Genomic DNA, 17649 nt, shown 5'->3' on the forward strand with positions numbered 1-17649 from the left:
TGGTTAACATCTGGTTTTACAAAAATAGACTTGTGGGGATTAGAATTTTGAATAAAAAACATTTGCAAACCTATTCAGACTGCAGTTGAAACCTATTAAAATGCAATAATCTTTAAAAATTTGCTGTTCAAGTTTCTCAAATCATTGAAATGAACAAATGTGAAATGCGCTTTGACATATTTCTAAAATATTTTCAGGACAACAAAGTTGTTGGAACATATATTAGAAATGAGTTCTACACTAGGAAAAAAGCAAAAAGCAATGTGGAGTCATGCCTCGTCTCTAAACTACAAAACTGTTTTAAGGTCAGAAAGTCACGGTCACATGACTTCTAATCAAATCTAATCAATGTCTTCTAATCAATCAGATCCAAACCTGTCAAAACGGCTTTATGGTTGTGATTCACTCAGTTTAAATTGACGTAAGTTAAAGAATTCAGGAACAGCCGATGAATTTATTTCCAGCTATGGAAACAAATCACTTATGATTAGCTTTCTGGTAGATACTAAATGAAGGTAATTTGGAGGTTGGTGGTTTGATGCGTATTTGCAGCAACTGGTGTCAGAGCACGAGGTTTTTGGGGGAAGCTTCAGGATGTTTTGATCTAAACTTCTGGTTTCACTTCATGCAAAGTTGCTCTACATTGATCTCAGGTTTGAAATATTTTGTTTTTTTGACTTTGATAGAATTCTTTTCTACCTTTATGATACTGTGAGACTCAACATTGCAGCTCGGCTTGTCTGTTGGTTCCGATTGTTTCAGGTTGACCTCCACTGTTCTGCTTGCAGGCGGCATCGATGGCAATGCTCCAGTGTCCTGCTGTTTGACCTACAGCCCAGATTTTTCTCAATCTTCAAAGAAACTTTGATGCTAGAAAGATGATAGCAGGATAGAGAGCAAGTTTAACTTTTTCCATTGAAACAATTACTAAAATCCTGAATTATTCACTAACATTTCTTAAGGTTGTTCTGGATTTAGATTCTTTGTTTTGCAGAGTTGAACCCTGTAAAGATTTGATTTGAGTAACGCTTGAAGTTTATTAGAAGCACATGTGAAACCCAAAGCCAGAGAACAATTTTACTTCAGTAAAATGCGTTACGAGTTTTTTGTTGTTTTTGTTTTCTCTCTTTAAGTTAAATAAGTTATGGGTGGCACAGTGGTTAGCGTTCTTGCCTCACAGCAAGAAGGTTCAAGTCCTGGCTCGGGGGATATGAAACAGAATACCAATGGGGACCTTTCTGTGTGGAGTTTGCATGTTCTCCTGTGCATGCGCGGGTTTTCTGGGGACTCCCACCGTCCAACAAATACTTCATATATTAATTGGTTACATTAAATTGATTGTGAGACTGCATGGGTGTTTGATTTGTGACCCTGCGACAGACTGGCGACCTGTCCAGGATGTCCCCTGCCTTAATCACTCACTTTGTAAGAACAACATTGTGCTATGGGCTCTCCAATCTCACCCATTGTGGCCAATTTGTACATGGAAGAAGTCGAGAGAAGAGCCCTGGACTCGTTCCCAGGTACTACTCCAAGTCACTGGTTCAGATACGTGGACGACACTTGGGTCAAGATCAAAAGCCAGGAAGTGGAGACTTTCACAGATCATATCAACGCAGTCGACAAGAACATCAAGTTCACCAGGGAAGACACAAAGGAGAACACGCTAGCCCTTCTAATACTGTGCAGTGATCATTGGAGATGACAGACAGCTCAAGGTTGAAGTGTACAGGACGCATACTCACACTGATCAGTACCTGTTATTTGATTCAAACCACCCTTTACAGCACAAACTAGGCATTATCAGGACTTTACAATACAGAGCCCAGGAGGTGCCAACAAGCTCTGATGGAAAGAAGAAAGAAGAGCAACATATCCACCAAGCCCTCCGAACCTGTGGATATCCCAAGTGGGCATTCCCCAGATCCCAACATACAGGAAAACAAGACAAGAAGGAACAAGGGCGGAAACGGAACAGTATTTCAATTCCGTATATCTCAGGCCTGACTGAAAAAAAACTTAAAAGGATTTTCAAATAACATAACATCCCAGTTCATCTCAAACCAGTCAATACCCTCAGACAAAAACTGGTTCATCCAAAGGACAAAATTCCCAGCTACAGAGTAATGTTGTGTACTCTATCCACTGCAAAGAGAACTGCAATGACCAATACAAAGGAGAAACCAAACAACCTCTACACAAGCGGCTTTACCAACATCGCAGAGCCAACCCAAGTGGACCTGAGTCTGCAGTGCATCTCCACCTGATAAACCTTCTCTTAATAAGAATGGTGGTCTCAGGTTTATTCTTCCATCCATCTACGGCAGTGTTTTGAAACCTAAACAAACCAAACCAGTTCCACCTGAGTCGTTAACCGCTGAAAGAGAGGACCAATTTGGAGAGTGAGTCACTGGCTCCCCAACCCCCAGCTGAGGACAAAGGACTATTAACGACCCTAAACCATGTAGGCTAGGGGGCAATACCTCCAGTTTCAGGTCTGACTCCTCCCCTATGAACGACAAAGCCTCTTGGATAAGAGGCGAAACGTCTTCTAACTTTAAAAAACCAAGTCCAGATGACATCCCCTAAACCTACTACAGTTTGTGGTCTTGTTCTGTATTGAAATGTTGTTTGGGATCTGAAGTCTAATAGCTCACTTATATCATGTTCAGTAAGCAGCAAAGTAAGTAACTTTTTGTTAATTTTTTGTTTTATTTTTTTGTATTTCACGTCTAATTTTAACTTTGTTTCCTTAAATGTTAGGGGTTCACGAGACAATGTAAAAAGAAAATCTATTTTCTTACTCTGCAAAATGTGAAAGCCAGCTGCATCTTACTGCAAGAAACCCATTCTGTTAAAGCAGACGAACAGTTCTGGTCTAATCAATGGGGAGAAAAAATCCAATTGTGTCACGGTACAAACAGATCTTCTGATGTTGCTTTGCTCTTTAAAAACTGGTAGTTGCATCTCTGATGATGATGATGATGATGATGATGATGGCCACTGGCTCCTCTGCGTTCTTAAAACAGATGATGGATTTCTGATCTTATGCAATGTCTATGGCTATAAAATTCCTAGTCAAAACAAGTCATTATCAACAGAAATTCCAAAACATGTCAAACTTCTTAATCATAAGTACTTTACAAATACTGTAGTAATCGTTGGTGATTATAATATGGTTCTAGATGAATGGCTTGATAGCATACCCTCAAAATTCAATTCCCATCATATTAATCCAACTTTACAGGACTTTTGTCTTGATATTAATGTTTCTGACCCCTGGGGCCAGTTGTTCAAAAAGTTTAATCTGGATCAAAACGATCCGGATTTGGAAATCACATTTTTTCCTATGCAGGATCAGGTAACCCGTCTTACTTTTATGCCAGTTTTTCAAAGCAACATTGGACTGGATCACCCTGATCAAGATACACAGTTTTCAAGATTACCAAATCCAGATTACCTGTGCTCTAAATGGGACAACATATCACAACACGGGCTACCAGCTATGTAAAGAACATGTAGAAGAGCCAACATGGGGTCACTGTAAGAGTTTGTTGTTCTGAGACAAAACACAAAAATAACAAACATCCACTTCCATTCATAATTTATTTTAAGACCCCTCATCTGAGTCACAAAAAAACATACATTAACAAAGACATTGTGGATATTTTGAAAACGTCTTAAATAAAATGGCTAAATGTCCAATAGTTAACAAAATAAAGAATGTTCAGGGAGTTTTTTAATCTGAGGAGGAGAGACCAGCATTTCCAAGCTCTGCTTTTAGGAGGCGGATCTGCAGTTCTACTTTGAATCTAGCCACAGGGGTTGCAAGCCAGTTGCCTCTGTGCCGGTCCCAAGCCCGGATAAATAGAGAGGGTTGCGTCAGGAAGGGCATCCGGCGTAAAAATTGCCAAAATAACCATGCGAATCATCCACAACACTTTAGACATACCGGATCGGTCGAGGCCCGGGTTAACAACGACCGCCACCGATGCTGTTAACCTACAGGGTGTCGGTGGAAATTTGACTACTGTTGGTCGAAGAAAGAGAGGAGGCAGAAGGGTCCGTGGCCAGAGAGAGAAGGGAAAAGGCAGGAACATAGGTTTGAGAATAGGGACTCTTAACGTTGGCACAATGACAGGGAAAGGCAGAGAGCTGGCAGACATGATGGAGAGAAGGAAGGTAGATGTACTGTGTGTGCAGGAGACAAGGTGGAAGGGCAGCAAGGCACGTAGTATTGGAGGAGGATACAAACTGTTCTATCATGGTGTTGATAGGAAGAGAAACGGGGTAGGAGTGATTCTGAAGAGGGAGTTTGTAAACAGTGTTCTAGAGGTGAAAAGAGTCTCAGACAGGATGATGAGCCTAAAGTTAGAAATTGAAGGGGTGATGGTGAATGTAGTCAGTGGGTATGCGCCACAGGTTGGCTGTGAGTTAGAAGTGAAGGAGAGATTCTGGAGTGAGTTGGATGAGGTCATAGAGAGTTTTCCCAGAGGAGAGAGAGTTGTTATTGGAGCAGACTTTAATGGGCATGTTGGTGAGGGCAACAGAGGTGATGAGGAGGTGATGGGCAGGTTTGGTGTGAAGGAAAGGAATCTGGAAGGACAGATGGTGGTGGACTTTGCGAAGAGGATGGAAATGGCTGTAGTCAACACTTACTTCCAGAAGAGAGAGGAACATAGAGTGACATACAGAAGTGGAGGTAGGAGTACTCAGGTGGACTACATCCTATGCAGACGAGGTCATTTGAGAGAGGTTAATGACTGCAAAGTGGTAGTAGGAGAGAGTGTAGCCAGACAGCACCGCATGGTGGTGTGTAAGATGACTCTGGAGGTCAGGAAGAAGAAGAGAGGGAAAACAGAAAAGAAGACCAAGTGGTGGAAGCTACAGAATGAAGAAACTTGTGAGGAATTTAGGCAGAAGTTGAGACAGGTCCTGGGTGGTCAGGATGAGCTTCCAGATGACTGGGAAACTACAGCAGAGATTATCAGGGAAACAGGTAGGAAGGTGCTTGGTGTGTCATCTGGAAAGAGGAAAGACGGTAAAGAGACTTGGTGGTGGAATGAGGAAGTACAGGAATGCGTCCAGAGGAAGAGGTTGGCTAAAAAGAAGTGGGATGTAGAAATGACTGAGGAAGGTAGACAGGAGTACAAGGAAGCGCAGCGTAGAGTGAAGAGAGAGGTGGCAAAGGCCAAACAGAAAGCTTATGATGAGCTATATGACAGGTTAGACACAAAGGAAGGAGAGAAGGACTTGTACAGACTAGCCAGACAGAGAGACAGAGATGGGAAGGACGTGCAACAGGTAAGGGTGATAAAGGACAGAGATGGAAAGGTGCTAACAACCCAAGAGAGTGTACAGAAAAGATGGAAGGAGTATTTTGAGGAGCTGATGAATGTGGAAAATGACAGGGAAAGAAGGGAGGAAGATGTGGTTGTTGTGGAGCAGGAAGTAGCAGAGATTGGAAAGGATGAGGTTAGGAAGGCTCTGAAAAGGATGAAGAGCGGAAAGGCCGTTGGTCCTGATGACCTACCTGTGGAGGTATGGAAGTGCTTAGGAGAGACAGCAGTGGAATTTCTAACAAGGTTGTTCAATAGGATTTTAGAGAGTGAGAAGATGCCCGAGGAATGGAGGAGAAGCGTTCTGGTTCCGATCTTTAAGAACAAGGGTGACACGCAGAACTGCAGCAACTATAGAGGAATAAAGTTGATGAGCCACACAATGAAGCTGTGGGAAAGAGTAGTGGAAGCCAGGCTTAGGAAGAAGGTGGAGATTTGTGAGCAGCAGTATGGTTTCATGCCCCGTAAGAGCACCACTGATGCCATTTTTGCTTTGAGAATGTTGATGGAAAAGTACAGAGATGGTCAGAAGGAGCTGCATTGTGTGTTCGTAGATTTAGAGAAGGCGTATGACAGGGTGCCGAGGGAGGAGCTGTGGTACTGTATGAGATTGTCTGGAGTGGCAGAGAAGTATGTCAGAGTAGTTCAGGACATGTATGAGAGAAGTATGACGGTGGTGAGATGTGCTGTAGGTCAGACAGAGGAGTTCAAGGTGGAGGTGGGACTACACCAAGGATCAGCTTTGAGTCCTTTTTTGTTTGCTATGCTGATGGACAGGCTGACAGACGAGGTAAGACAGGAATCTCCCTGGACAATGATGTTTGCAGATGACATTGTAATTTGCAGTGAGAGTAGAGAGCAGGTGGAGGAACAGCTAGAGAGGTGGAGGTTTGCTCTGGAAAGAAGAGGCATGAAGGTCAGTCGTAGTAAGACAGAATACATGTGTCTGAACGAGAGGGATCAAGGTAGAAGCGTTAGGTTACAGGGGACTGAGGTGAAGAAGGTGCAGGAGTTTAAGTACTTGGGGTCAACAGTTCAGTGTGATGGGGAGTGTGGAAAAGAGGTGAAGAGGCGAGTGCAGGCAGGTTGGAGCGGTTGGAGGAAAGTGTCAGGAGTGTTGTGTGACAGAAGAGTGCCAGCAAGACTCAAAGGAAAGGCGTACAAGACAGTGGTGAGACCAGCTCTGCTCTATGGGTTAGAGACGGTAGCAGTGAGACAGAGACAAGAGGCTGAGATGGAGGTAGCGGAGATGAAGATGTTGAGGTTCTCCTTAGGAGTGACCAGGTTAGACAGGATAAGGAACGAGTACATCAGAGGGACGGCTCACGTTGCCTGTGTTAGGGACAAAGTCAGAGAAGCCAGACTGAGATGGTTTGGACATGTTCAGAGGAGGGATAGTGGATATATTGGTAGAAGGATGTTGGAGATGGAGCTGCCTGGCAGGAGGGCAAGAGGACGGCCAAAGAGGAGATACATGGATGTCTTAACAGAGGACATGAAGTTGGCTAATGTTAGGGTAGAAGACGTCCATGATAGAGTGAGGTGGAGGACGATGATTCGCTGTGGCGACCCCTGATGGGAAAAGCCGAAAGAGAAAGAAGAAGAAGAAGATCTGCAGTTCTACTTTGGTTGTTTTTACTTTACTGAATAGCTTAACTGGTAGCCTATGTCTACTGTATCTACTTCATCACTGTTACAACGGTTACACAAGTCAAGTGCAAAATATAAATAAAAGTATAAACACTAAATGAAACAAATGTATTATATGACCAATTTTAAAGTTTTTCTAAATTTCCCTCCTGGAATCCACCTTTAAATCCTACCCCCTGTTGGGATCAGGATAATCCAGTTTTTTTGGATCAAAGTTATCCAAATCCTACTGACAAGTTTTGAACAACACAAACTGAAAGTTTGATCCAGATTAGAACTAGGATTGGATTCTGTGATCTAATCTGATTTCAGATTCCTTCTTTCCCTTTTGAACAACCCATTTTCAAGATTTGATCCAATCCGATCATCAAAATCCGATCAGTTTACCTTTGAACAACTGGCCTCTGAGGATTAAAAATCCTCTCAGACAAGCATTCTCTTGGTTCAAACCTAACGGATCATCAAAATCTCGGATTGACTTTGGCTAGTCTCAAATAACCTTTTATAAAACAAAATAGACGTTAGCATCTCAGCAGCTCCCCTGACTGATCGCTGTTTGATTGAACTTAATATCAGCTCTCAAATCAAAAAATCCTTCGGAAGAGGCTACTGGAAATTTAATACCCCACTCCTCACCAATGAAGCTTTCTGCAGCGCTATTATTGAGTTATTAGAAATAATAAAACTGATTTAACCCTAAAATGTTACACTGACAAGTGGGAAATCTTTCAATTCAAAGTACGCCAAATTGCCATTAAACACAGCAAAATAATAGCAAAACATTATAAGCAAAAAGAATCTGAAATTCTAAATGTGTTAAATCAGATTTGTTCCAAGGCTGTTTTTAAAATGATGAAAACGCTGAAGCATATTACAGTGTTCCTTTGACGATATTTATATTAAAAAAGCAAAAGGAGCCTTCATCAGATCCCGAGCAAAGTGGGTGGAGCTTGGTGAAAAGGGTTACAAAGGGTACATATTATTGCTGTAATAAAATATCACATAAATTTAATAAAATATGAGTAAAATTTCTCGATAAAACAAATAAAATGATAAAATGATGTGATAATTCATCATAAAACATATAAAGAATGAACAATAAAAAAGATATGACATGAAATCTAATTAATAGCGGATTTAAAAAGGTGTGTCTTTCATTTCTTTTTAAAAACCTCAACAGTGGATGAGGCCCTCACATCTTCAGGTAGACTGTTCCACAGACGAGGCCCGTAGTCTCTAAATGAGGCCTCGCCGTGGATTTTTGTCCTGACCCTGGGGACCCTCAGCAGGCCTGCACCTAAGGCCCTAAGGGCTCTGGGAGGTTCATAAGTTAAAAGCAAGTCGGATATAAAAGAATGACTAAGGCCATGGACACTCTTAAAAACTACTAAAAGAATTTTAAAATCAACCCTGAAGCTGCCAGGGAGCCAGTGCAGAGACTTTAAGATTGGTGTAATGTGCTCCCTCTTCCTAGTTCTCATTTAAAGGCGTGCAGCAGAGTTCTGGACTAGCTGCATGCGATTGAGTGTGGTTTTCTTTACACCAGAAAGGAGGGCATTACAGTAATCTATCCTTGATGTAATAAAAGCATGGATTAAGATTTCAGCACTGGCTCTAGGGAGAAAGGGTCTAACTCGGGCGATATTCCTCAGGTGGTAAAATGCAGATTTAGTTACTTGGTTCACATGTTGGTCAAAGCTCAGATCTGCATCTAGAATCACACCGAGGTAAATTGTATGAATCATTGTCAAACCGCATGGATGCTGTCCTTCAAGCTCATGAAAGTCATACAAGATATTAAATATGGATTTCACAGTAGCTCTACTTAATTCACTGATGTTATTCAACACATTTTTGTTTTTGAAGTAAATTATTTGTTAAATTTTCACATTACTCTCTGTAGGCGACAAAACTTTTGTCTTGCCAAAATGTGACCTTTCTGTGTTCATTAAATGATAAATCTTTCTTCTGTGAAGCAATTTTATTTTAGTATATTGAACATAATTTGGGAGGGTTTTAGCTTTCATATGAGACATTTCTAAAACCAATGGATTCATTAAAAGTGAGGTTATACGCTTTTGTTTCTACAAAATGGATAAGCGACAAGACTTTTGTCAGGGACTGTACATGTGGTCATAGAAATGGTTGACAGATAAAATTGGATCCTATCCCTCTCAGCTTCAGTACCAATTACCAAGACTTCAGTTTTTTCTTGGTTGAGCAGCAAAAAGTTCTCTCCCATCCACATTTTAATATCTAAAATGTTTACCTCAGACGACGTTTCAAAGGTTGCCCCATTTTGCCTCTTCTTTTTATTGCAGCAGCAGAAATGCTATCTTTGCTCATTAAAAATGCTTACTTTGATAAGCTGTCAGTTGCAAATGCCGAAGTTCCAATAAGCCAACTAGCCGACGATGCAACAATCTTCCTGAATAATCTACATGACATCCCCAAAATTCTTAAAGCTATTGACATCTTTTCAAAAGCTTCAGGCCTCAAACTAAACCTAAACAAGTATGAGATCTACCCATTAAACCATGTACATTATTGAATGCTTATAATATTCCTATTAAATCCACAGTTAAATACCTCGGAATGCATATGACTAAAAACAAAACCAACTTGGAAAAACTGAATGTTTGGGACAAACTGGAGAACTTTTCCTGTCTCCTAAATAACTGGGCACAGAGAGATCTTTTTATTTTTCGTGGGATTCTTCTCACCAAAATTCAAAGCATAACAAGATTCATATATCCGACCTATTCTATAGGTGTCCCTAAACAAGCCATTAAATCTATTAATCAAATCAATTTTAACTTCACATGGAAAAGAAACACACTATATTAAAAAAGGTACGCTAACTAAAAACTACTCTCATGTTTTTATCAAAAAGTTCTTCTGTGTTGGAAACTCATTTTTAAACATAATTACAGTCCACACAACACTCCTCAATGGATCTGCAGATACATCACTATTAGAAACAAATCTGTATTTGTTCCAAAATGGTTTGAAAAAGGAATTTGGTCATTAATGCATCTACTTAATGACAATGCTACCCTCCTGTCTTTGTGATTTCAAAGCTAAATATGGTTCACTAACAAATAGAAAAGATTTTGAAAAAATTGTTAAGGCCATTCCTCAAACTGTTGTAAAGTCAGTTTCTGATCTATTTCATAGTCATTTACAGACATCCTACTGTCCCCAAGCTTCTGATTGATGGACACAAAATAGCAACTGCCAAACTCCCCAACCATCAAATCAGAAGATATTTTAACGAAACGTCCTTTCCCTACATCTCAAATCCAAATTCTATAACCCAATATTTTAATAATTAAGAAAAGAAACAAATACGTACTAAATATTTAAAACTCCCCATTCCTCCTAAAGCCAAGGAAATCCACCTTTTCTGTATTTATGTCAGGAAGGATCTTGGGGACCAACCCAAAAACGACAGACCCAGGAATGTAACTTAATATTTATTGGGCTGAGGAGACTGGGGAGCTGGAGCTTGCAGTACTCGGAATAGGCACCAGAGGGCGTTGCAAGAGATGGGAGCCGCCAGCAGGCTGAGAGGAGAGTCGAAAAACAGTCACTTAGGGAGAAGCGAGAGGGGGGGTGAAGCGTGGAAACCTTGAATGAAGAAGTCCTCTAGAGGCCAGAGCCGGGAATGAGAGATTCTTGGGATGGATCCGACTTGGAATAGCAGTCTTGTGGAGAAAGACACGGAGTGAGAGCGTCGGCTGACGAGCAGGCAGAATGCTTGGTCTCTGGAAGCGTGACAGGTAAGTAGTTGTTTGGCTTGAGGACCTGGAGCGTTAACATAGACAGGGCGTAAGGTTAATAACTTGAACTTCAGCTCAAATCACAACAACGAGGCTGGTAGTCAGGCAAAAAGGCTAGACGTTCCGGCAATAACTGAGACTACGTGGCAGGCTTAAATACTGAGGCGTACAGGTGAGGAGAATCAGACCTGATGAGCGGCCGCTGAGAGGGAGGGGCAGCGGCAGTCATGACAGTACCCCTCCCTCAACGACCGGCACCTGACGGTCGGGCAGGCTGGTCAGGATGCTCACTATGAAACTGGGCAACAAGATCAGGGTCAAGGATGAACCGAGCAGGAACCCAGGAACGTTCCTCAGGACCATAACCCTCCCAATCTACTAGGTACTGTAGGCCACGTCCACGGCGGCGAGAACGAAGCAGGCGCCTCACTGTATAAGCAGGACCCCCATCAATGAATCGAGCCGGTGGCGGGGCCTCAGCAGGAGGGACAAGAGGGCTGGTCCTGACAGGTTTCACCATGGAAGTGTGGAAGGTAGGGTGTATACGGAGAGTCCTGGGTAGACGCAGGCGAACTGCCACCGGATTGACCACTTTGGAGATGGGAAAGGGACCAACAAACCGTGGAGCCAGTTTTCTGTTCTCCACACGAAGAGGCAGGTTAGTGGTAGAAAGCCAAACCCTTTGACCCACTTGATAGGAGGGAGCAGGAATCCTCCGTCGGTTTGCGGTGGTGCGGTAGGTCTCCACGGTCCGTAGGAGAGTCTGCCGGGCCCTGCGCCAGGCCTGCTGACATCTGCGAACGGACGCATGGGCAGATGGCACAGAAACCTCCCCCTCCTGGGAAGCAAAGAGAGGGGGCTGGTAGCCAAACACCACCTGGAAGGGGGACAACCCTGTGGCAGACGAAGGAAGCGTATTATGTGCATACTCAACCCAGACCAGATTGCGGGACCAAGATGCAGGCTCGCGGCTACAGAGAAGACGGAGGCCGGTCTCCAACTGTTGGTTGAGCCGTTCTGATTGGCCATTGGATTGTGGGTGAAAACCAGAGGACAGACTCACAGAGACTCCAAGCAACCGGCAGAACTCCGCCCAGAACTTAGCAGTGAATTGGGGTCCCCGGTCTGAGACAATATCTCTGGGAAGGCCATGGAGACGAATGACGTTGTTGAGTAAGACCTCAGCAGTCTCCTTGGCCGTGGGGAGCTTGGGTAGAGCAACAAAATGAACCATTTTAGAAAAACGGTCTACTACCGTAAGGATCACTGTCTTGCCCTCAGATGGTGGAAGTCCTGTGACGAAGTCCAGGGAGATGTGGGACCAGGGCCTTCTAGGGACGGACAGAGGCTGCAGAAATCCAGCAGGTGGGGACGTAGTTACTTTGACCTGGGCACATTCTGGACAAGCAGAGACATATTCATTGATGTCCTTCCTCATGTTGGGCCACCAAAAGCGCTGTCCAATGATGGAGAGTGTTCTTCTCTGTCCAGGATGGCAAAACATACGTGAGGTGTGAAACCATTGAATAACCCTGGCTCTGAGATCTACAGGTACGTAGAGACGTCCTACGGGGCAGGCAGAAGGAGATTGAGAGTCCTGGTTAGCCGACCTTACCTCCTCTTCTATGTCGATACTGAGAACAGCGAGTCGAGCAGAGGTAGGCAGTATAAACTCAGGAAAGGCCTTCTTCAGGGGGCATTCATCCCTTCGGGACAGTGCATCAGCCTTCACGTTTCGAGACCCTGGTCTATAGGACAAAGAGAAGGTAAACCGGTTAAAAAAAAGGGCCCAGCGAGCTTGGCGTGAGTTCATCCTTTTGGCAGTTCTTAAATACTCCAGGTTCTTGTGGTCAGTAAACACAACGAAAGGAATTTCGGCCCCCTCCAACCAGTGCCGCCATTCTTCTAATGCTTCTTTAATAGCCAATAACTCCTTCTCCCCGACATGGTAGTTCATTTCAGCATTGGACAGACGGCGGGAATAGAAGGCACAAGGGTGCACCTTGTTATCCAGACTGCGTTGGGATAGAACTGCTCCGATCCCAGTGTCGGAAGCGTCTACTTCCACAATGAACTGTCTACTGGGGTCAGGAACAACCAGCACAGGAGCCGATGTGAAGCGGTTCTTTAGATCTTTGAAGGCAGATTCTGCTCTCTGGTTCCAAGAAAAGCTCTGTTTGGATGATGTTAAGGCATGTAGAGGCGAAGCGATTTTACTGTAATTCTTGATGAAGCGCCGATAGAAATTGGCGAATCCTAGAAAACGTTGCAATTGCTTACGGTTTTCGGGTTTGGGCCATTCCAACACTGCCTGGACTTTCTTAGGATCCATCTTAACTCTGCCCTCAGCGATGACCAGACCCAAAAAAGAAGTGGTGGTGGCATGGAATTCGCACTTCTCAGCCTTAACATATAGCTGGTTTTGGAGTAGGCGTAGGAGAACCTTGCGCACATGTTGGATATGCTCAACCTCTGAACGAGAAAATATCAGGATATCGTCCAGATAAACAAAAACAAAGCGGTTGATCATGTCCCCTAACACATCGTTAACCAGGTTCTGAAAAACTGCGGGAGCGTTGGTTAAGCCAAATGGCATGACTTGGTATTCATAATGACCTGAAGGTGTGTTGAATGCCGTCTTCCACTCATCTCCTTCCCTGATCCGCACCAAATGGTAGGCATTACGAAGATCCAACTTCGTAAAGATCCTGGCCCCCTGAAGGAGTTCAAAGGCAGAGGACATGAGTGGCAGAGGATAACGATTGCGTACTGTAATTTCATTTAGCCCTCGGTAGTCAATACAAGGTCTTAGACCCCCATCCTTCTTCTTTACAAAGAAAAACCCTGCCCCAGCTGGGGAGGAGGAGGGTCTAATGAGTCCAGCAGCTAGAGACTCCTTAATATACGTCTCCATGGCCGCTCTCTCAGGGACCGACAGAGAGTATAAATGACCTCGGGGGGGAGAAGTACCTGGCAAGAGGTCAATGGGACAGTCGTAAGGGCGATGTGGAGGTAGGTTGGTAGCTTTTACCTTATTAAACACTTCCTTAAGGTCGTGATAAGGGGTGGGTATTTTAGAGAGGTCAGGGTATTTTTCAATAGAGATGATTTTCTGGCTAGGGACTGATGGGGTTTCCATGGCACCAAGGCAGTTTCTGTGGCAGTCAGTACTCCAGGTCAGGATTCGTCCTGTAAGCCAATCAACCTGAGGATTATGACGTTGCAACCAAGGCAGTCCTAGTATAACGGGTAGGTCAATATTCCTGAGGATGTGGAATCTGACAGTTTCAGTGTGATTGTCGATCTGCATCTTAACAGGTTCTGTAACAAGAAGACTGTTAGTGATCACATGTCCATCAATGGCTTTGACACTCAAAGGTTGCTGAGACAAAGAAACGTTAACACCCCACTTTTGTACAATCGCCTCTGCCATAAAATTGCCATCAGCCCCTGAATCAATAAAAACAGTTTCTGTGAGTACCTGATTCTTGACGTGAAAAGATGCTCTGGTTCTTGGGTTGGGATGAGAGGAGGAGGACACAGAAAGGCTCAAACACGTCTCCTCCTTTCGTGTTGAGCCTGGTCTTTTACTGGGCAGTTATTGACATGATGACCAGGAGAGCCACAGTAAAAGCACAGGTTCTGCTGGAAACGACGATCTTTCTCTTCTTTGGAGAGTCGGGTGCGACCCAACTGCATGGGCTCCTCCGTGCTTGAGCCTGAAGGGGCTGACTGCTTGGGGAAAAAACAGGATTGCTGTTCATGTGAAACGGGGCGTGATCTTTGTGGTCTCTCTCTCCCTCTCTCCTGGATGCGTCTGTCAATGCGAGCGGCTAGGGACATCAAGTCATTGATGCGACTTGGAAGTTCACGTGCTGCCAGTTCATCTTTAACGTTGTCAGACAGACCTTCATAGAACATGTCGTAGAGGGCCTCCTCATTCCACTCACTGTTACTTGCAATGGTCCTGAAACGAATGACATAATCATCAACTGTCTCTTTCCCTTGGCGTATCTTGGTTAACTGTCGAGCAGCTTCTCTATGGGGTTTTACTGGGTCGAAAATCTCCCTGAGCTCTTCTGAGAATCTCCTGTATGAGGAACAGATGATAGAGTCACGAGTCCATTCAGCTGTTGCCCACTGAGCCGCCCGGCCAGTCAGCAGAGAAATTACATAGGCAACCTTAGATTTTTCTGAGGGAAAAGAAGATTCCTGAAGAGAAAAAATCAGTTCGCATTGACAGAGAAAAGTCCGACATGAAGCAGGATTTCCGTCATATCTTTCTGGTGGATTCATCTTGGGTTCGTTGATGGATTGCACAGTGACAGAGGGCGGTAATCCTTGGGAAACACTCATAGAAGCGAGTTTCTCAGTTATGTCACGTAAACCTGAAGAAAACTCAGCCATCCGCAGATCATAGTTCCTGAAGGCACCCTCAACCTGGGATTGGAACTCCTGAGCTGTCTTTGGGTCCATTGTGGCCAGAACGTTCTGTCAGGAAGGATCTTGGGGACCAACCCAAAAACGACAGACCCAGGAATGTAACTTAATATTTATTGGGCTGAGGAGACTGGGGAGCTGGAGCTTGCAGTACTCGGAATAGGCACCAGAGGGCGTTGCAAGAGATGGGAGCCGCCAGCAGGCTGAGAGGAGAGTCGAAAAACAGTCACTTAGGGAGAAGCGAGAGGGGGGGTGAAGCGTGGAAACCTTGAATGAAGAAGTCCTCTAGAGGCCAGAGCCGGGAATGAGAGATTCTTGGGATGGATCCGACTTGGAATAGCAGTCTTGTGGAGAAAGACACGGAGTGAGAGCGTCGGCTGACGAGCAGGCAGAATGCTTGGTCTCTGGAAGCGTAACAGGTAAGTAGTTGTTTGGCTTGAGGACCTGGAGCGTTAACATAGACAGGGCGTAAGGTTAATAACTTGAACTTCAGCTCAAATCACAACAACGAGGCTGGTAGTCAGGCAAAAAGGCTAGACGTTCCGGCAATAACTGAGACTACGTGGCAGGCTTAAATACTGAGGCGTACAGGTGAGGAGAATCAGACCTGATGAGCGGCCGCTGAGAGGGAGGGGCACCGGCAGTCATGACAATTTACTCTTCCAAGGAATTACTTAGAAAACGGTTTGGAATTCCTGAAAATTATTGTTCTTTTTGTCATGTGGATATTGAAACAACTCAGCATCTTTTCTTTGAATGTTTTTATTCTAATGTGTTTTTTAAGGACATCATTTTTTGATTCATTTTAGAAAACAGAAACACACAATTTATTTTAAATGTTCTAATTATTTTGGGTAAATTCTATATACATAAATGTTGATTCCTTAAAATCAAACCATATTTTTCTTACATTTCATATGTAAACTTCATGGAAAATAAACTTGCTATTGAACTCCAAAGTATTGTCTGTAATTTGCAACTTTTTGATAACCCCCTACGTTAAGAATCATTAAATGCCAATGTAACCCCCATTTTTTTACATTAACTTTTTGTTTGAATCTTTTTTATTTAAGTTAGTATTTTTCTGTATTATTGTTATAATTTTTTAATTTATCTTACATTTGTCGTTAGTACATGTTTTCTTATTTCTATATTTGTTATAATTGTAAGTTATTGAACACCTTATACAACTGTTACAAATTGTAAACCTCAAGTGTTTCTTCAACAAAAAAACAAAACAAAACTTCATGGCAATAGTGCACACAAACTACTTCTGGGTGGCTCTTGTGTGTCAGGCAAAATATAAAAAAATAACTTAAAAGTTCATTAACAGTTGCTCCATTTTTGATTTAACATGTAAATAGGAAATACGTTGATTATTATTGTACATTGTTGTTGGACGATAAAATACAGCATTGCTTTATTTAAGATAATTTCCAGTTCAAATGATGGACTAACGTCATCATCCAATCAGCGTTTTCCCATAGTACCTACTCTTGCGGTTTGGAAATGTTTTTCATGTTTGAACATTTCATTTTTTTCTGGAAATTAATTCTGTCTTCTGAAAAATGTTTTTTAAACATTTCTTTTTGTTTTCTGAAATGTTTTCATTTTTTAATATTTCTTTGTGTTTTCTGAAATGTTTTCATTTTTTCATTTTTCTTTTTGTTTTCTGGAAATTAATTTTGTTTGCTAAAATGTTTTTTCATTTTTGTTTTTTAAGTTTTGGTTTCTGAAATTTTGTTTTGTTTTTAAAATGTACTTCTACTTTTTAACATTTTTTTTTTTACTGATTTGTTGAATGATTTGCACTTCAGGGCCACATTTCCCCTCTGAGCCTTGTCCCACCGGGTGACTCGCGCCCCCCCTGATATACCTCCACGCCCTCCCAGGGAGGCGCCCCCCACAGTTTGAGAACCCCTGCTCTAATCCATCAGGTTGCTGAATTTGAAAATTTCCTGTGAAGTACAGCGGAACTTTGCCCCGCTTCGCCATCAGCATTTTGAGAGAAGCTCTGCTCACTGCACATCTGCACAGCCTCACACGTTCTTATATGAAGCCCCGAAATATGCGTTTTTTATTTTGTACCGGTAGCAACTTGCTATTCCAAGTTAAAACTATGTTGTACATGTCTCACTGAGCTTGTAGTAATTACAGCTCGGGTGCCAGAGCTTAACTGGTCCACTTGTGGGCAAAAGCAGGGTACACCCTGGACAGGTCGGCAGTCTGATGTGGGACCACAATCACACACCTATTCACACACACATTCACACCTTGGAATGCTTTCACATTCGGGATTTCTAACAAGCTCACTCTTGATTGGTAAGGGGGTTTGCTATAAAAACATGGACCCAGACCGATTGTGACAAATTACTAACCACGTCCAACATGGATGCTGCCAAAAGGAGAAGTGAGTTCATCTTGCTGGAACCGGAAGT

The sequence above is a fragment of the Oryzias latipes genome, chromosome 4, assembly GCF_002234675.1.
Source record: "Oryzias latipes chromosome 4, ASM223467v1".
NCBI classification, from domain to species: domain Eukaryota; kingdom Metazoa; phylum Chordata; class Actinopteri; order Beloniformes; family Adrianichthyidae; genus Oryzias; species Oryzias latipes.